Source organism: Phacochoerus africanus, chromosome 8 (genome assembly GCF_016906955.1).
Source record: "Phacochoerus africanus isolate WHEZ1 chromosome 8, ROS_Pafr_v1, whole genome shotgun sequence".
In the NCBI taxonomy this organism is placed as follows: Eukaryota; Metazoa; Chordata; class Mammalia; order Artiodactyla; family Suidae; genus Phacochoerus; species Phacochoerus africanus.
In genome coordinates this window covers 91,931,809-91,951,913 of record NC_062551.1, presented here as the reverse complement: position 1 = coordinate 91,951,913, position 20,105 = coordinate 91,931,809, and the positions used below count along the sequence as shown (strand labels likewise).

The 20,105-nt window shown below is 46.5% G+C and overlaps 1 protein-coding gene and 1 pseudogene across 3 annotated transcripts in view; both read right to left on the bottom strand.

Annotated features, from left to right (window-relative positions):
• The window catches only part of THRAP3 (thyroid hormone receptor associated protein 3), a 72,461-nt gene extending 53,681 nt beyond the window's left edge, over positions 1 to 18,780 (bottom strand). For 2 of the 3 annotated variants that reach the window (XM_047793344.1, XM_047793341.1), the window contains exon 1: positions 8,656 to 8,781. The gene's annotated coding sequence lies outside the window, so the exon portion shown is untranslated. Of the gene's footprint in view, positions 1 to 8,655; positions 8,782 to 18,760 lie in introns of those variants that run through there. The other variant, XM_047793345.1, reaches the window with a different exon arrangement.
• LOC125134838 (uncharacterized) lies at positions 16,019 to 16,193 on the bottom strand (annotated as a pseudogene).
• Positions 18,781 to 20,105: the final 1,325 nt, after the last annotated feature.

Here is a 20,105-nt window from a genome sequence, read left to right as displayed (position 1 = left end):
AGACTAATTAAATGGTCACAGTATTAATTTGAAAAAAAAAATAAATCTAACTTAAAACAAACATCATTTAATCAGAGGAAAGGGAATTACTCCAGCTGCTGAAAACACTTTGCTAAAAGTGGAGCAGAAAAAAATCCCCTATTAACTACCCTCATCATGTATGTATCCTCCAGCACTAAACAGTCTCCATAGCAATTAAAAAAGGGGGGGGGGAGACAATAAGCCAGCAACCAAGTATATTCTCTTCCTCATTCTATATTGTCATTCAATATTCAATGTAGTGAATTGTTATTCACTATATTCAAGGCCCCAGCTGGTTGAATGATGCAACAATTCATGCTTGCTGAAGGTAAAATGTCCAGCAAAAACATGTGACAAACAAACCTGAAAGCGAAAATAGTGCAAGAAGCTAGCTAAGTTCTCTGCTATGAACAAAAACATCCACCATTATCCCAGAATCAACATATCACCTTCTCAATTTTCCAGGAAAACACAATCGATACACTTAGTCCTGAAGTAAGAGGTTTTTTGGGATTTTTTTTACTTTTTAGGGCTGCACCCACAGCATACAGAAGTTCCCAAGATAAGAGGTGGGAGCTGCAGCTGCCAGCCTACACCACAGCCACAACAACATGGGATCTGAGCTGCATCTGTGACCCACACCACAGCTCGCAGCAATGCCGGATCCTTAACCCACTGATGGAGGCCAGGGATTGAACCCGAATCCTCATGGATGCTAGTCAGGTTTGTTACCACTGACCCACAATGGGAACTCCCTGAAGTAAGGTTTTAAGTCTTACGCTTTCATAATAAACCAAAGAGGTTTAGCTCTACCTCCTCCCCAGTTCCTTACTGTCTACCCTTACGATTCAGAAATATACCCAAACTATTACCACTGACCTAAAAAGATGGCATTATAGGAAGCTTTCTCCTTCTACATTACATATTTCTCCAATGCCTATTTTTTTCAAAAAGGACCTGTGAGCAGGGAAAACAAAACTGAAGACAATTATCTGCCCTGCCAAGGCTACACCTTGCTTCACTAAACCCTGGGGTAAGGGTGGGAGGGCCTTAGGGAACTCAATGGTTTATCTTTTTAACAATGAAATGTTAAGCAAAACCTCAAAGTATGAAATATCAATGCAGCACCTCTGATTGAAATGGGAGTGGGCTATTCAGAGTCTGGCCAACGCAACCTCTTTCTCTCTTGTTGCTCCAGTGGCACTTCCCCACTTCAGAGTATTTTAAAACCCCCAATCCAACCTATACTTGGCTAAGTTTACCAAAAATTCAAGGACAATTATCACAACCTACTTACAGAGTTACCTGTTTTACAGAATAGCCTTTAAAAGTTGAGTTTTGGAGTTCCCATCATGGCTCAGTGGCTAAAGAATCAGACTAGGAATCATGAGGTTGCGGGTTTGATCCCTGGCCTCGCTCAGTGAGCTAAGGATGTGGCGTTACTGTGAGCTGTGGTGTAGGTCGCAGACAGCTCGGATCCTGCATTGCTGTCGCTGTGGTGTAGGCGGGCAGCTACAGCTCTGATTAGACCCCTAGCCTGGGAACCTCCATATGCTATGGGAGCGGCCCTAGAAAAGGCAAAAAGACCAAAAAAAATTTAAAAAATAAAAGTTGAGGAGTTCCCGTCGTGGCGCAGTGGTTAACGAATCCGACTAGGCACCATGAGGTTGCGGGTTCAGTCTCTGCGCTTGCTCAGTGGGTTAAGGATCCGGCGTTGCCGTGAGCTGTGGTGTAGGTTGCAGACGCGGCTCGGATCCCGTGTTGCTGTGGCTCTGGCGTAGGCCGGTGGCTACAGCTCCGATTCAACCCCTAGCCTGGGAACCTCCATATGCCGCAGGGGCGGCCCAAGAAATACAACAACAAAAGACAAAAATAAAATAAAAGTTGAGTTTTAAATACCAATTTTTATAATTCATAATGCAATAGATGTACACATTTTAAGGACCCAGTTCACTGAGTTTCAACAAAATATACCATGCAGGAGTTCCCTGGTGGCTTAGTGGTTAAGGTTTCAGCACTGTAATTGCTGGGGCATGGGTTCAACACTTGGTCCAGAAACTTGCACATGGCATAGGCACAACCATACACGTGTGTGTGCATATATATGTATATACATATATATATATATACACTGTGTAAACACCACCCCAAGCAAACAACAGAACATTTCCATCACGCCAGTAAGTATCCCCTCGCCCCTCTGCAATCTCCTCACCCGCCACCTGAGTAAGCTAGCACTTAACAGTGGGAACATTTTCAAAGACTACCACCCAGTCAACCATCTGTTTACTCCCACATTGATTCATCCTTTCTCTCAATATTTACTAAGCCTCCTCTATGTAACAGAGAACACCCTAGGTATGAGGATTCAGCAGTGAATCAAACAAATCCCTGCTTCACTCTCTAAAGAGGTGAAAACATAATAGATGAAAGACAAACAATATAATGCCCCACAAAAATAATGCAGGGTTGGGGGGAGAGCACTGGTTGTTGAGTGGAGTACTATTAAAGAGAGGATAGTCAAGGAAAGCCTCTCTCAGAACGTTTTCCAATGTGACACGTGCATACAAAAGGACATCAAAATTGCCAAAGCCAAGAAGGCGATACAGCAACTCCTTGACAGCTAAGCAATAAGACTTTCAAAGTATACAAAGCAAGGCTTCATAAAAGATCACTTTACTACATGTGAAACAAGAACTTATGTTAAAAACTTACTCAGTTTTTTTTTTTTTTTTAATTGAGCAAGCCCAGTCTGGTAGCCCTAGGTTTTTGTCAAGACCCTAGGACATATCTTCTAAATACATCGGGACCACCTTCTGGGAAGCTGTGATATAAATGAAGAGTCCTGGGGTAAGGAGATCTCTAGAGTAATTTTGGTTTTCGGGTTGCACCTGTGGCATCTGGACGTTCCCCAGCCAGGGATCGAACCTGTGCCACAGCAGTGACAACATCAGATCTTTAACCCACAAGGAAACCACTCTAGGGTAACTTCAGAAAGCAGTCTCACCTCTGCGACTTCCTCTATCAATCCTTTATGTATCCTGTCCTTTTTATTAAAATAGAAAAAAAGAAAAATGAGTTATTGCCATACCCACTGTGGCTCAGCAGAAACAAACCCAATTAGTATCCATGAGGATGTGGGTTCGATCCCTGGCCTCACTCAATGGGTTAAGGATCTGGCATTATGGTGAGCTGTGGTGTAGGTTGCACATTCAGCTCAGATCCTGCGTTGCTGTGGCAATGGTATAGGCCAGCAGCTGCAGCTCTGATTTGACCCCTAGTTTAGGAACTTCCACATTCCTCATGTGGAGCTTTTAAAAGAAAAAAGAAAAGGAGTTCCCGTTGTGGTGCAGTGGTTAATGAATCCGACTAGGAACCATGAGGCTGCAGGTTCGATCCCTGGTCTTGCTCAGTGGGTTAAGGATCCGGCGTTGCTGTGAGCTGAGGTTTAGGTTGCAGACACGGCGGATCCCGTGTTGCTATGGCTCTGGCGTAGGCCAGTGGCTATGGCTCCAATTCGACCCCTAGCCTGGGAATCTCCATATGCCCCGGGAGCAGACCTAGAAAAAGGCAAAAAGACAAGACAAAAAAAAAAGAAAAGAAAAAGAAAAAAGAAGAGGATTCCCCGTCATGGTGCAGCAGAAACAAATCAATTAGTAACTATAAGGTTGTGGGTTCGATCCCTGGCCTCACTCAGTGGGTTAAGGATCCAGCGTTGCAGTGAGCTGTAGTACAGGTCGCAGACGCGGCTGGGACCTGATGTTGCTGCGGCTGTGGGGTAGGCTGGCAGCTGTAGCTCCAATTCAACCCCTAGCCTGGGAATCTCCATGTGCCACAGGTTCAGCCCTAAAAATCAAAAGAAAAAAGAAAAAAAATTTTGAATTATTAATTCCTCAAAAAAACACAGGATTACTGAAAGCAAAGCAATGGACTTCACATAAGCATATACATAAATAAACACACACACACACACACACACACCTCCCCACCCAAACACACTTTTGGTTCTTGTGCCTCAGAACAGAGCCAAAAGTCTTCTAATTGGACATTCAGCAACTTCTTTTTGTTTGGCTTTCTACCTTTTTAAACAAGCCAAGCTGTGCAGTTAGTGCATTCCAGATACTAAAGAGCAAATCAGGCAGAACAAAAATGAGGACACTGCACATGTGCCAGCTAAAAGGCATGGGCAGGGGTCAGACCATTGCCTTTTGCTTTCTAAAAGCACTTGGGTTTCTTCAGATTGGAAACAAAATAACTTAGTGTTTGGGTCCCTGCCACCACCACCACCATCTCCCTCTTCTAAAGTTATCTAAAATCTTCTTTTAAAAAAAGGAAAGAAATAAAGCACCCAGACAGAAAAAAAAAAAAAAAACAACTTTAATAGCGATCTCAGGACCTGTCCCAAAGATGGCTGCTGCAAGCAGAAACACAGGTCCATGGCTGCCAGATCAGATCTTTCAAAGCAGCCTGAATCCACATTTTTACATGAAATTTCCCTGTTTTTTAATGTTGACAACTAATTCAAATTTACAACACTGTGTGAGCCAAACAAAACACATCTGCCGACTGGATTTAGTCCACAAGCCTTCAGTTTTCAACCTCTACCATAAAAAGAAAAACACATTGTTCTGTCAATGGTAGAGCTCTAACTCTGTGGTAGAAGGCACACCCTGTGCTTCCAATAACAAACTAACATCTGAAAAATACACTACAAAATACACCAACAAACAAGAGTTCCCGTCGTGGCGCAGCAGAAATGAATCTGACTAGTAACCATGAGGATGCAGGTTCAATCCCTAGCCTTGCTCAGTGGGCTAAGAATCCGGTATTGCTGTGAGCCGTGGTGGAGGTTGGAGATGCGGCTTGGATATGGCATGGCTGAGGCTGTAGCGTAGGCCAGCAGCTTTAGCGCCCATTCGACCCCTAGCCTGGGAACCTCCATTTGCCATGGCTGCAGTCCTGAAATACAAAACAAAACAAAACAAAATACATATGTATGAACATACATGTGAAACCCTTAATGCTTGGAAGGAAGGCAAGAAGAAAATTATCTTACTCCTTACACACTGAGGTGCTCCATTTCTACCACAAAAATAGGAACTGTAAACAAAAGCCAGTGGAAGAACAATAGGAAATGGATATGGATTTTAGTGAAACTGAACTCACTAATGTTCAGCTTCCTCAGTATGGGCATTAGCCCATAACTTCTAGACAAAAAGAAAAGTTGCTTTTTCAATGACATGGCATTTACTTTGGTTTAAAACAAGCTAAACAAGAGCTCCCTTGAGAGACTAAGATAGTCAATCTTTTAGAAAGGGTACCCATGACTCTTAAGTCTCCTGGTAAACTGTGGGCAATTACTTTATGAATTATAAACCTGCACTACGAACTCTAGAGTGCTGGTTCTTAAACTATAAGACACTAATGAATCTGATGCGGAAGCTAATGACTCTGAGAAAACACCCTCCCTCACAAAAACATTAAGAGTTCAGGAACCCTCTGCAGTCCATGAATCATGGACTAAGCACGTCATGCTCTAGAGAGTATTAAAACTAGGTTATCTCCAAACACTGCCCTCCTTCCCACTGGTGCCTCTCCACTCCCATCTCTCTACCTCAGGCAACTATCATTTCCCAGGCTGGACTAGTCCAACGGCCCCTAAACTGACAGTCCCCACAATCCATTTCCCACCTCCCCGCAAAAGTGAATCTGAAACATACATCAGGAGGCTTCATGGCTTCCCTCAACAACCTCATCTCTCCATCTCATCTTTCACCACTTTCCTCGTTATGTGTGAGCCTCCCCTGGCCTCTTTTCAGTTCTGAAAATACACTACACTCTTCCCACCTTCTAGCTTTGGCACTTGCTCTTCCCTTTACCTAGTACGCCATCTTGATGTCCTACAAAACTGTCTCCTCGCTCTCATCCATAAAGAACTTCTCTGACCGCCCTTCGGTCTCTCCCTTTATTGTTGTCTGTTAAGTCCCCTGCTTGATACCTCCACTTCACTTCTCTCAGTTTGTAGTTTATTTGCTCACCTGTTGCGTCTTCCCCCATTATACTGTAGGCTCCCAATATGCAAGACCCCTTCTGTCTCACACTCCCCTGTACTCCCAGAGCCTAGCACAGGGCAGGTTGTCAGGCACTATTAATTGTATCATTTGTCTCAGATGTTTACACAATGAGCATGTGAAGCAGCCTACCAAAACCTAACATTTGAGAGCATAGCATTAACCATAATTCCTTCAATTCAGGATGTCACTATGCCCAAGAGAAATAGGCTAACACCATAAGACTCTTAGTGGTTAAGTCTATCCGTTCAAAAAAAAATTATTAAGTCATATATTCTATGCGCTCTTGTCAGCCTCATCCCTCCTCATCTCAGTGCTAGTCTCCAAGCTGCCGCCCTCTAATGGCTCAATACAATATAGGACACTCTGTAATTCATAAATTCACTGACTAAACAAAATTCAAAAAGTACCTGTACTAGCTATGTCATTAAGTAATATGCTAAGGAGTTCCCGTTGTGGCTCAGTCAAAATGAATCTGACTAGGATCCATGAGGATGCAGGTTCCAACCCTGGCCTTGTTCAGTGGGTTAAGGATCCAGCTTTGCCACAAGCTGTCGTGTAGGTGGCAGATGCAGCTCAGATCAGGTGTTGCTCTGGCTGTGGGCTACAGCTCCGATTGACCTCTAGCCTGGGAACCTCTATATGCCATGGGTGCCGCCCCCCTCCCCCCCAAAAAAAGACTGGCGTTAAAAAACAAATGAAACATGCTAAAGAATTACTACTATTGCCCTTGCTACTATTATTACTACTATTACCACCACTACCGCTAAAATCAGACTGTACCTAGCCTGCAGACTAAAAACATCAGTCCCAAAGTTCCCGTCGTGGCTCAGCGGAAACGAATGTGACTACTAATCATGAGGATGCAGGTTCTATCCCTGGCCTTGCTCAGTGGGTTAAGGATTGGGGGTTGCCGTGAGCTTTGGTGTAGGTTGCAGACACGGCTCAGATATGGCCTTGCTGTGGCTGTAGTATAGGCCAAAGGCTACAGTTCCGATTTGACCCCTAACCTGGGAACTTCTGTATGCCATGGGTGCAGCCCTAAAAAGACACATACACACATAAAACCATCAGTCCCCCAAACCAGAGATTTTTCACTGGCGCTAAGAGATTTAAAACACAGAGATGGAACTGTACTGTACATAAAGGCTTTTAGTTAAACGGTTCCTTACAGAAACTTCAATTGACCTCTTTTGCAAAACACAATCAAGCCTAAATGGGTGCAGGAAAAAAAAAATTTGATATCGCTTAAGTATGTACACTTGTTCACAAATTTTCCAGCAGAGAATAAACTAAGCCCAATTTGTCACACAAGTTGTTCATGGCAGCAGCCATTTTTGGCTCTTTAATAGGTTTCTAACTACATAATGATACACACATCGGGCCATCTAGATAACAAGACAGACTACAACAAACAGTATTTCCACAAACTAGGGAAGGGAAGGCCATCTGAAAGGGAAAGAAAATGATGATGTGATAAAGGCCTTTCCACTGCGGTCCCACAATCTATAAATCCTAAAAGTGGTGATAACGATAATAGTACGTAATACTTGTCGGTAACGAGCTAAGCGGTTTTCAGCTTAGCTCATCTAATCGTCACAGTAACCCTATAAAGTGGCCACTGTTACTCATCACTATTTTGCAGATAAGAACACTTGGAAGTGAAGCCCCTTGACTTGAAACCTAACTTGAACTCGGGCAGATGGCTCCGGGATCCTTCTGTTATGCTGCCACCAGAATCTTCATTGGCTCTCTCTTGCCAGGCTCTGCTACACTCTCAGGTGTTTCCTTCAATCCAATTAATAACCTCCCCCTAAACACTGTACTACCACTAAAGGCTTCGAACTTTTGGGCGCCAGCGCTACTTGCCAGCTTCTGCCCGAAGATTAAATCCAAGAGAACAGCTGATAAAAGTTCCCTGGGTGCTAGGGAAGGCGAAGAAAATTACCTCACTGAAGCAGAACACAAGCCGATGACTAGAGGAAGCCAAGTCGGCCTCACCTCCAGTCCAAGAGACTGAAATGAAAGTGGGCGCACAAATGTTCCCGTGGCTGATAAATTTGGACTATGCCTCCTCTGGCCACAAGGCAGAAAGGAACGGAAGAGGTACTAACATTTATTGAGTGCCAACCACATGCGCCCTAGAAGACAGAACCAGGCCAATGGAGATTAAGTGGGGGGGGGGGGGTACTCAAGAGTTCCGGGAAAAGGAGAAATCCAAATAATGGGGTTCATCCGACTAAAGGGGGAGATGAAGGAAATGAAGGCCTCTCCCTGGCAGCTTTCAAGGAAGCGAAAAAGGGTAGAAGCTGCTCCGGAGAAAAGGCGGCCCCGAACGTCGGGATCTAGGCCGGAGCAAGGGGAAGCCCTGAAGGGCGGGGAGGGGGAGGAGCCGGAGAGAGCGGGGCCCGCTCAGAGGAGGCCGGGGGGTAGGCGCGGGGGAGCGGCTCCGCGGCAGGGCCTGCCAGAGAACGCTGAGCCAGCAACCGCAGAGAAAAGCTAAAAGACGAAACGACTAAAAACGATTGAGCTGCCCCAATCTCGATCAAGGGCCCTCACTTACCTGGGCCCACCGCAGCGATCGCAGCTGCAGCCTCGCAACGGCACAACCGGCCCGAACCTCGCCCCCGCCCGACAGCGCGCCCCGCGTCCGCGCTCTCCGACGGCGGTAGCGGCGGCGTCGCCCCGCGGCCTCCTGGGAAGTGTAGTCTTAGGCCCGGCCCTTCTGGCCTACTTGACGGTATACAGAACTACGTTTCCCACAAGGCAAGGCGAGTGTTGGGCCCGCCGCTTTGCGTCACGAGCCAGGTTGTTGGCAGTCACGTGGGCTGCTCCAATTTCCCCCCTCCCCCCGCCTGGGTGGCCTGGGGAAGAAGGAGGGAGGTGGACGGAAGGGGCGGGGGCGTTGCTGACGCCAGGGCCCCCACCATTTTGGAACCATCCTGTAGGGAGGGCCTGAGCCCCACCTACTCGTGGCCTCCCTGCGTTGTGGAAAAGCCTGAAGTGTGAATCCGCTCGCTTGGCGTTGGGTGTCTGCCTTGCCACCTCTTGCTTTGTGACCTTGAGCAAATCTTCTCCCCTCTCTGAGCCTCAATTTCCTCCCCGAGGAAATGAGGCTCGTAATTTCTACTCCGCTGAATTGTGAGGCTCCGAGAAAGTAAGGCACAAGGAAAGCGTCTAGTCTCCTGAAAGCGCGCCTCAAAACGAAGTTGTTTTTGTGATAGTGTGACCTCCTATGGAGACCCAGAAGCCCACCTGGGCAAAGCTCTCTCCAAACTCGTCTCCCGCCACCGCTCCCCCCTACTTCCGTGACAAAGGGAGTAGGTAAAGAGGTTTTCAGTAAAGGGGTTTTCGGAAAGTGTGATCCTGTGAAGCTCGTTAAAATGGATGCCATCACCTATTGAACCAGAGGTTTCCTGGGTAGTATAGCTTTGGAATGTGCATAATAAACAGACCTCTCTAGTGATTTTTTTTGCACTTATGTTTGAGAGCCAGGGCTTTTCCACGGGGTTTTTGCATAGGCTGGTTTCCGCTAGAATTCCCACTGTACTGAACTTGAATCTTTTAAGACTGAGCTCAAAAATCACCCCTTCTGTGAAGTTCTCCAAGTTTACTAGCTCCTCCTGGTCCCTGTCCTCCCATAGTACCTTTCCATCTTATTTTATAGTTATCAAGGACTGTGTTTGTCTTCCCTATCAGACTGTGAGCCGAGAACCGAGATCTGTTTTGCTGGAGTTCTGCATCCCCAGGGCAAAGTAAACAGAATAAATGTGAAAAGATATTGAAGGAATCTGCCTTTCCTGCAAGAAAAACTCACCAGGCTCAACTCAAATCTTAGTGCCACATCAGCCTTCATGCTTACTGGCCTCACTGCTTACTCTTTTTTTCCTTCTTTGAGCACTTACTGTGGGCTGCATGCTGTGTAGTGCTTCTTAAAAGATTCTGATTCAATTTAATTTTCTTTCTTTTTTTTTTTCTTTTTCCTTTATAGGGTCGAACCTGCAGCGTATGGAAGTTCCCAGGCTGGGGATCGAATCAGAGCTGCAGCTGCTGACCTACACCACCACCACAGAAATGCCAGATCTGAGTCTCATCTGCAACCTACTCTGCAGCTCACAGCAATGCCAGATCCTTCACCCACTGAGCAAGGCCAGGGACCAAACCCACATCCTCATGTGTACTAGTAGGATTCTTAACCTGCTGAGCCACAACAGGAACTCCAATTTAATTTTCAATTCACAGATTTTTCTGAGTGCCTACTGTAGGCTATGCCCAGTGCAAAATACTAGGAATAAAGTGGTAAAATAGGTAGATAAAAAAATGTATAGTCATGGAGTTCCCATCGTGGCTCATTGGTTAACGAATCTGACCAGCATCCATTAGGATGAGGGTTCGCTCCCTGTCGTCGATCAGTGGGTTAAGGAGCCTTGCTGTGAGCTGTAGTGTAAGTCGAAGACATGGCTCAGATTCTGTATTGCTGTGGCTCTGGCATAGGCCAGAGGCTACAGCTACGGTTGGACCACTAGCCTGGGAACCTCTATATACCGAGGGTGTGGCCCTAAAATGACAAGAAAAAAGAAAAAAGTCATTCCTCTTGGTTTCTGAAACACCTCTGTGCTGAATGACTCTTCTTACCTCTCTCCTACTTCTGCCCCTTCCCTGACCCAGAAACTTGCCCCACAATTCCAGCCTCCTCCCTCTTCTCTTCTCAATTCAGCCTCTCTCCCAGAGTGACCTCTCTGCTTAAGTGATCTGGCACACTCAGGTAATTTTTACATCTCTTCTGTGCATTTTACTCCCTTATCTACATCTTAGCATGAACTCAGGTCCAGATGTTTGAAAGTCACCACATTCTGATTTCCCGCTGGTATCTCAAACTAAACCTGCCAAAAAACCGAATTCTTTTGTGTGAAAGCATTACCTAATTAATTGTGCAGTTAATTGTCTACACGTCTATATTCTCCACTGAGCTTGGAGCTCCTCAAGGAAAAGAACTCTTTATTATTTCATTTATTTATATTTATTTATTTTGGTTTCTTTAGGGCTGAAAGCTCAGCATATGAAAGTTCCCAGGCTAAGAGTCGAATCAGCTACAGCTGCCGGCTGACACCACAGCCACAGCAACTCAGGATCCTCAACCCACATCCTCATGGATCCTAATTAGATTTGTTACAGCTGAGCCATGACAGGAACGCCTCTATTCGTTTATTAAGCAACTACTATGGGTTAGGCCCTGTGCTAGAAGCTCAGGAGGAGATGGTAAAAAAATAAATGTGGTTCTTATCTTCACGGAGCATACTTCTAACTGGGGAGACAACATTAAGATAGACATTAAGGAAGAGTTCCTGATGCAGCACAATGGGATCAGTGGCATCTTTGGAGCCCTGGGACACAGGTTCAGTCCCCAGCCCAGCACAGAGGGTTAAGGATCTGGCATTGCTGCAACTCTGGCTCAGATCTAATCCCTGGCTTGGGAACGCCATATGCTTCAGGGTGGCCGAAAAAGGAAAAAAAAAAAAAGAGGAGTCTATCACATGCATAATTAATTACTACTTGTGATAAGGACAACACAGGAAAGTATATGCTTTATATGTATATATATAAACATACTCATACATGTGTACATATATGTGTGTGTGTATGGCAACACAGAATAGGGGCTGGCAAACTATGACCTAGGGACCAATTCTAGCTTACCTCCTGTTTTTGCATGGCCAGAAGCTAGAAATTTTTACTTTTTTTTTGTCTTTTTTTGCTTTTTATTGGACCGCTCCAGCGGCATATGGAGGTTCCCAGGCTAGGGGTCCAATCAGAGCTGTAGCCACCGGCCTACACCAGAGCCACAGCAACACGGGATCCGAGCCGCGTCTGCAACCTACACCACAGCTCACGGCAACGCCGGATCGTTAACCCACTGAGCAAGGGCAGGGACCGAACCCGCAACCTCATGGTTCCTAGTCGGATTCGTTAACCACTGCGCTACAGAACTCCAGAAATTTTTACATTTTTAAATGGTTGAAAAAAAATCAAAAGATGTGAAAAGTATATATGAAAATCAAAGTTCAGCATCCACAAACTTGTTTGTCTTCTTAGGGCCACACCTGTGGCATATGGAGGTTTCCAGTCTAGGGGTCTAATCGGAGCTACAGCTGCCAGCCTACACCACAGCTGTGGCAACATCAGATCTGAGCCATGTCTACGACCTACACCACAGCTCAGGGCAATGCCAGATCCTTGACCCACTGAGCAAGGCCAGGGATTGAACCTGCAACCTCATGGTTCCTAGTCGGGTTCATTTCCACTGTGCCATGACGGGAACTCCAGCACCTTCAAATTTGTTGACGTATTGTCTATGGCTGCTATGACCCTGAGTTGAGTAGTCGTGACACTCTGATTTGAAAAGCCTAACATATTTACTTTCTGCCCCTTGCAGAAAAAGTGTGCTGATTCTTGACATAGAATCCAAAGGTTCTGACCTAGGCTAGAAGGTTAGAGGAGGCTTCCCTGAGGAACAGACCCATAGATTTGCTGTTGAGCAGGTTGAGAATTGGTGAAGAGCATTCCAGAAGGAGAAACATGGGGGCAAGTGCTGTGACCTGAAGGAACTCAGCACATTCTAAGTATTGTTAGGCCTGTCCTTGACTTTGGCGTGTCGTAGGTACTGAAGCACAGTGATCCTAGTGAGGCCACAGGGAGCCAGGTCCTACAGAGTCTGTTATTCCAAGTTGAGGGTTTTGGATTTTACTCTGAGAGTAATGGGAAGCCATGGAGAAGTTTAAGCAGGAGAGGGATTCCGATTTCCTTTTTTAAAAGATTAAATATATTTCCTATTTATTCATAGGATTAAATAAAATTCCTGTTTTAAAGGATTATTCTGTGTGAGAATGGATTAGGGCAGACCAGAATGAGAGTGGAGAGACCATTGAGGAATTTATATCACAGTAGTTCAAATGAGAAGATACAATGGCTTGATCTAGTGTGATTTCAGTGTGATGAAAAAATGTAAGTGGATTCAAAAGATACTTTTTTTTTTTTTGGCTGTTTTTTTAGGGCCGCTACCCACGACATATGGAAGTTCCTAGGGGTCAAACCAGAGCTACAGCTGCTGACCACAGCCACAGCCACAGCAACACAGGATCTGAGCTATGTCTGCAACTACACCATAGCTCATGGCAATGACGGATCTCTGACCTGCTAAGGGAGGCCAGGGATTGAACCTGCATCCTCATGAATGCTAGCCAGATTCATTTCTGCTGCGCCACAACAGGAACTCCCAAAAGATACTTAAGACATCAGATCTGTGGGGTCTTGGTGTTTGGATGAAAGAGAGGGCAGGGGGGTTAAAGCTGACCCGTAGGTCTCTGGCTGGAGCACTTGTGTGGATGGACATGCTATTACTGCCTCCCTACCCCACTCTGCTTGCACAAGTCTCCCCACATTCATCACAATGTATTGAAATCATCCATTACCTTCCTTTCCTGTGTCTCCCACAAAGAATTATTTCTTAGAAGGTGCCCATGAGCCCATGACCTTTTTCTTTGTCTTCCTAGGGCCTGGCAGCGAGTGAGCCATAGACTTGGCAGCAGTAAGTGTGTAAGAAATTTCTTCAGTTCTTCTTTCTCTGTTTTTGCTTTTTTTTTTTTTTTTTTGGCCTGCACGTGAGGCATGTGGAAGTTCCCAGGCAAGGGATCGAACCTGTGCCCCAGTTGCAACCTGCTCCACAGCTGCAGCAACACCAGCTCCTTAACCCATCAACCCACTGTGACACATGGGAACTTCTTTTCTTTCTTTTTCTTTCTTTCTTTCTTTTTTTTTTTTTTTTGGTCTTTTTAGATCTGCAACCACAACAGAAAGAAGTTCCCGGTATGTATGAAAGTGCCCACTTTCTCATTCACTTGCTCTTCCCCCTGAGGAGCAGTGTTTCGTGGGATCATTGAAGCTGAGAGAAGCTTCAGCAGGCAAATATGACTGGGGCTGCCCTCGCTTTTCAGGCCCTCCTGCTCTTGCCCTTCCTGTGGTGGACACACGGCTGGGGCACCATTCAGATTTCCAGAGGCAAGTCTAGAGATCCATGTCTCTGATCCCACTCTCAGGGTTGGCTCAAGGATTGGGTAGGTGTGTCTGTCCTGCCTTGGGTGGGTCTTCCCAAGGTCTGGACAGGGGAGGGCAAAGTTTTTGAGCTTGGGTCCAAATATAAGCAACTAGCAATAAAGCTGATTTGGCTCTCCATTCCTCTGCCTTGACTGGACTGGTCTGAACTCAGGGTTTGGGGTATGGGGAGGTTATATAAGTATCACTCTCACACCCCAGCACTAGCATTTGTACCAGTTCCATTTATTGGTTTTTTTCACTGAACCGGACTGTGTTATGTCCTGTGTCCTCTGTATATCCCCCTGGCACAGACTGGCACAGAAGCTCTCAATATATATAAAATAGGAGTTCCTATCATGGCTCAGCGGAAACAAATCTGACGAGCATCCAGGAGGACGTAGGTTCAATCCCTGGCCTTCCTCAGTGGGTTAAGGATCTGGCATTGCTGTGAGCTGTGGTGTAAGTCGCAGACATGGCTTGGATCCTACGTTGCTGTGGCTGTGGTGTAGGCCAGCAGCTACAGCTCTGATTGGACCCCTAACCTGGGAAACTCCATATGCCATAAATCCAGCTCTAAAAGACACAAAAACAAAACAAAACAAATTAATATAATTAAAATAAATTGATGGGAGTTCCGTGGTGGCTCAGTGGGTTAAGGAGCCAGTGTTGTCACTGTTGTGGCTCCCATTGCTCCTGTGGCATGAGTTTGATCCCTGGCCCAGAAACTTCCACATGCTCCAGGCATGGGCAAAAAAAAAAAACCATAAAATAAAATAAAACAAAATAAAATAAAATAATAAATTGAGGAGTTCCTGCCATGGCACAGTAAGTTAATACTGCAGTGGCTCAGGTTGCTGCAGAGGTGTGGGTTCGATCCCCTACCTGGCACGGTGGGTTAAAGTATCAGATTCAGTCCCTGGCCCCAGAACTTCCATAGGCTGTGGGCACAGTCATAAAATAAAATAAAAATAAAATAAATTGACTCAGGTCTTTTTTTTTTTTTCCGTCTTTTTGTCTTTTTAGGCCTGCACCTGCGACACATGGAGGTTCCCAGGCTAGGGGTCTAATCCGAGCTGTAGCGGCCAGCCTATGCCAGAGCCACAGCAACGCCATATCCAAGCCGCGTCTGCAACCTACACCCCTGAGGCTCACAGCAACACTGGATCCTTAGCCCACTGAGCAAGGCCAGGGATCAAACCCGCAACCTCATGGTTCCTAGTCGGATTCGTTTCTGCTGCGCCACGACGGGAACTCCAGGTCTTTTTTTTTTTTTTTTTTTAATGGGGGGGAGGAGATTGGGAGATATTGAGAAGAGATGGACGATCTGAAAGATGAGGAGGGAGTGTGATGAGATCGGTCCTGATGGCTTCACACATGAGCATCAGCAGACGTGTGACAGTGGGCAGGTAGAGCAGCCGAGTAGAAGGCTGGCCTCTGTGCTCTCCTCCAGGACATCAAGCTGTGAGCTCTGCTCCTGCTGTGGTACCCCAGCAAAGCCCTCGACTGTGCAGCAGAGTTTCAAAAGTCTGTCCCGGGTTCAGAGGAGTGCTTTCTGGGACAGGACAGAAGAGGAGAAAGAGCCCAAAACTTAAGAGTCACTACAGGGTAGGTGGACACAAGTTACCCTTCTGGGAAACTTGGAGAGAAGGAAAGAAGTCAGTTCAAAAGTTAGTCTACAGATAAGAACTGACAAAAAGTACTTCAGTGAAGCAAGCTCTTTTTCCTTGAAGCAAGCAAAAGGAAAGACGGTAAGAGCACAGAAATGGTGTCAGCATGGAGAAAAAGAAAAGATACCTAATGCGAGCCTACCTCTGGAACTGCCAGCTTTGTCCCCGAGGGGGTGTGCCAATCCTGGAGGTTCTACAACAGGAGGTCAATATGTGGAGTGGAAAGAGCAGGCTCCTATTGCTACTCCTGGCTCCAAAAATCCATTTTATCTATTGTCCTTTCATAGAGGTTGTATCAGATACTAAACTGATAAGAACAGATACTATGCTACACTATATATATGTTTTTTTTTTGCCATGGCATGTGGTGGCTTGACATGGGATCTCAGTTCCCAGACTGGGGATCAAGCCCAGGCTGCAGCAGTGAAAGCACTGAATCCTGACCATTAGGCCACCAGGGAATTCTCTGGATACTGTATTGATCTTAGCCAAAAGGCCAAGAAGCAAGGGACTTGGGTCTTGATTGAATTCCTGCCCCATTTATGAGATAGAAAGGGATACAAAAATACAAATGGGGAATTCCTGCTGCTGTGTATGTCACAACTGTGGCTCAGATCTTATCCCTGGCCCAGAAACTCCATTTGCTGCAGGATGGCCAAAAAAGGGGAAAAAAAAGTGGGACGTAGTATGATCCCTGCTCCCAAGGGTCTCTGAGAACCAACAGCCTCAGAGGGGCAGGGAAGGCTTCCCAAAGAGGGGGGATTTCAGGTGGTTCTTGAAGGATGGAGGGGTGTCACAGGAAAAGTGTGAAGGTTCAGAGATATGAAAAGTTCATTTAAGGGCATGTTTTGCTCCCTCGGCGGCCATTAGAAGGGCTGTTCTGGATGATACCCCCTCCCCCACCGCATCCAAACACACACACACACACACTTTTTTGTTTTGTTTTGTTTTTTAGGGCCACACTCGTGGCATATGGAGGTTCCCAGGCTATGGGTCGAATCAGAGCTACAGCTGTCAGCCACAGCCATGCCAGATCCAAGTCACATCTGCAATCTACATCACAGCTCACGGCGACACCAGATCCTTAACCCACTGAAGAAGGCCAGGGATCAAACCCAAAACCGCATGGTTCCTAGTCAGATTCATTTCCGCTGTGCCACGATGGGAACTCCCACACACACACTTCTGAATAAACTGGAGGGCAGGCTTCACTTCACTTCTCCTCAGTCCACTTGTGTGGGCAGATCAAAAGACTGACTCAGTAGAGACAATTGCAAAAAGAAAAGAGTCTCCTAGAATAGGTATCGTGGACAAGCAGGATATACCAACTGCCAGTTGGTACACTTTTCCACCCTTGGCTCTGAGCAAGTTCCTCCTGCAGGTAGGGCGATCCTCTCTGGGGATGGCAATAACTATAGTAACATCACCAACGCTTCTTGGACTCTGATTTGATAGGGCTGCATGCCAGCAAAGCCAGTAATTCCGAGGAAAGTCAGAATCCACCTTCAGAAGATCACTGTAGGCCTGGCTCCTGACCGGGATTTAGGCCTTAGAAGCTGCCTCCCCAGCCCCCACTTGCCTCAGAAGCAAGAGCCTACCCCTCAGTGATCTGTCTCCTCTAACATACTTCAGAAGAGGGGACTTAATCCCACCTGGCATGTTTTATTTATTCCTAAGAGCTGGCTGGCTTCTTTGAAACAGCTGCTGGGTATTTTTGTTTTGGTTCTGTTTTTCTTTCTTTTTCTGTTGTTTTATCTTTTCTTTTCTTTTTTTTTTTTAGGGCCTCATCCAGTGCACATGAAAATTCCCAGGCTAGGGGTCAAATTGGAGCTACAGCTGCCAGCCTATGCCACAGCCACAGCAATGCCAGATTCTGGACCCACTGAGTGAGGCCAGGCATCAAACCTGCATCCTCATGGATACTAGTCAGATTCGTTTCTGCTGTGCCACAATGGGAACGCCTCTGCTGTTTTATCTTTAGTCTAACTCAGTGGTCTTCAACTGGGGTGGACGTTATCCTCCAGTGAATGCAATGACTGGAGACACTTCCGGTTGTGACAACTTCAGGAGGGGGACTGGGGGGAATGGTACTACTGACACCTGGTGAGTAGAGGCTAGGGATGCTGCTACATATCCTGCAATGCACAGGATGGCCCTGACAACAAAGGATCATCCTGCCCAAAATATCACTAGTGCTGAGGTTGAAAAACATTTTATCTTGCTTAGGGAGGACAAAGCCCAGTAATACAAACTTTAAAATATTATCAGAGTTCCCATTACGGTGCAGGTTTACAAACCTAATATCCATGAGGACGCAGGTTTGATCCCTGGCCCTGCTCAGTGGGTTAAGGATTGGGGGTTGCCCTGAGCTTCAGTGTAGGTCACAGACATGGCTCGAATCTGGCGCAGGGCAGCAGCTGTAGCTCTGATTCGACCCCTAGCCTGGGGATTTCCATGTGCCACAGGTGTGGCCCTAAATTCAAAACAAAATTCTCATGGTCTGATCAGCAATAACTCAACCCAGGGCTGTTGTCTTTCAAGTCATCAATAAACCCATGCTTGCTCCTTTCCCCGGCTCCTAGATGGGGAGGGCTAGAAGTCGTGGTTGGAGGGATGCTGCAAATGAGGGGCACGTGGGGATGAATGATGGGGTCACACAGTGAAAAGAGCACAGATCTGAGTTCAGAGTCCAGCCTTGACTGCTTTTTCGGGCAAGTGACTTTGCCTCTCTGGGCCTCAGCTTTCTCATTTGTAAAATAGGACAACTACCTTACGAGGTCCTCGGCTATTCCTCTGACTTCATCCTGAGGCTCTCTTCATAGAGAGCCATCAGAGAAAGCTGTGTAAGCTCAGGGGCGGCAAACCAGCTTCAAGTGGTTGCTGGGGCAGCCCGGAAGGGAGGTTACTTACCCTCACGGTACCCGTGCCTAGTTCCCTCCAGGCAGGTCCAGAAGTCTCGGTCTGTCTTGAATCTGTCCCTCATGGCCTATATTCTTCCTTTGCTTTAGTTCAGTGCCTCAGTGGGTTGTTGCCCTCACAGGGCTCTGACTATGAAGCAGAGAAACACACGGAGGTTATAATTTGCATATTGGTTCTTCTCGCTGTGGATGTTGCCTTCTTTTTCGCTTGGGAGTGGGGAGGGAGGCTTCGAGGTTGCTAGGGCTTTTGTTTATCAAGGCCTAGCTCTAGGAGACAAGAAGCTGGGTTATCCCAGAGTGAAGGGCTCCCACGTTCCGGGCTTGGGAGAGGAGGAAGTGGGTCCATCAGAGAAGGCTTGAAGGTTTTCCCAAGCCTGAGGAAGTGAACAGGGGTCTGGGTGGCTCTGCTGTTGCTATTGTATTTCCCTAAATAATAGAGACTTTGTACCACTCGCACTCTGATCTCCCAGGACCTCTGATGGGCCTGCAAAGCTTCTGCTTGCTGGGGAGGGGAATGCCTGAGTGCGCAGAGTGGTAGCTTGGGAGACACAGCTAGATGGTGAAGCCAGGCGGGTCCATGAGGATAAATCAAAGTTGATTGAAGATCAAATGATCCTCCCCTGAATGTTCCAGGCTGCATAAACATAGAAATTAAACAGTGCTTCAGAGGGGTGATGGCATTATAGAAAATTAAACTATGTCAGAGATCCCATCATGGCTCAGAGGGTTAAGAACCCAAATTAGTACCGAGAGGACTTGCTCAATGGATTAATCATCTGGCATTGCCCCAAGCTGTGGTGTAGGTCGCAGATGTAGCTCAGATCCCAGTGTTGCTGTGGCTGTGGTATAGACTGGCAGCTGCAGCTCCAGTTCGACCCCTAGCCCAGGAACTTCCTTCCATATGTTGCAGGTGCAGCCGTAAAAAGAAAGAAGAAAAAGAAATTAAACTGTGTAATCTTACAATTAAATGAAGTGTATTCAAAGGTAATAACAGGAGTTCCAGCTGCCGTGCGATGGGATCTGTGGTGTCTTGGGAGTGCTATGACACAGGTTCAATCCCCAGCCCGGCACAGTGCGTTAAGGATCCAGTGTTGCTGCAGCGGTAGCTTAGGTCAAGATTACAGCTCAAGGGAGTTCCCATCGTGGTACAGCAGAAACAAATCCGACTAGGAACCATGAGGTTGTGGGTTCAATCCCTGGCCTCAATCAGTGGGTTAAGGATCTGGTGTTGCCATGAGCTGTGGTGTAAGCCAGCAGCTGTAGCTCTGATTTGACCCCTAGCCTGGGAACCTCCATATGCTGTGGGGTGCAACCCTAAGAAGCAAAAAATAAAATAA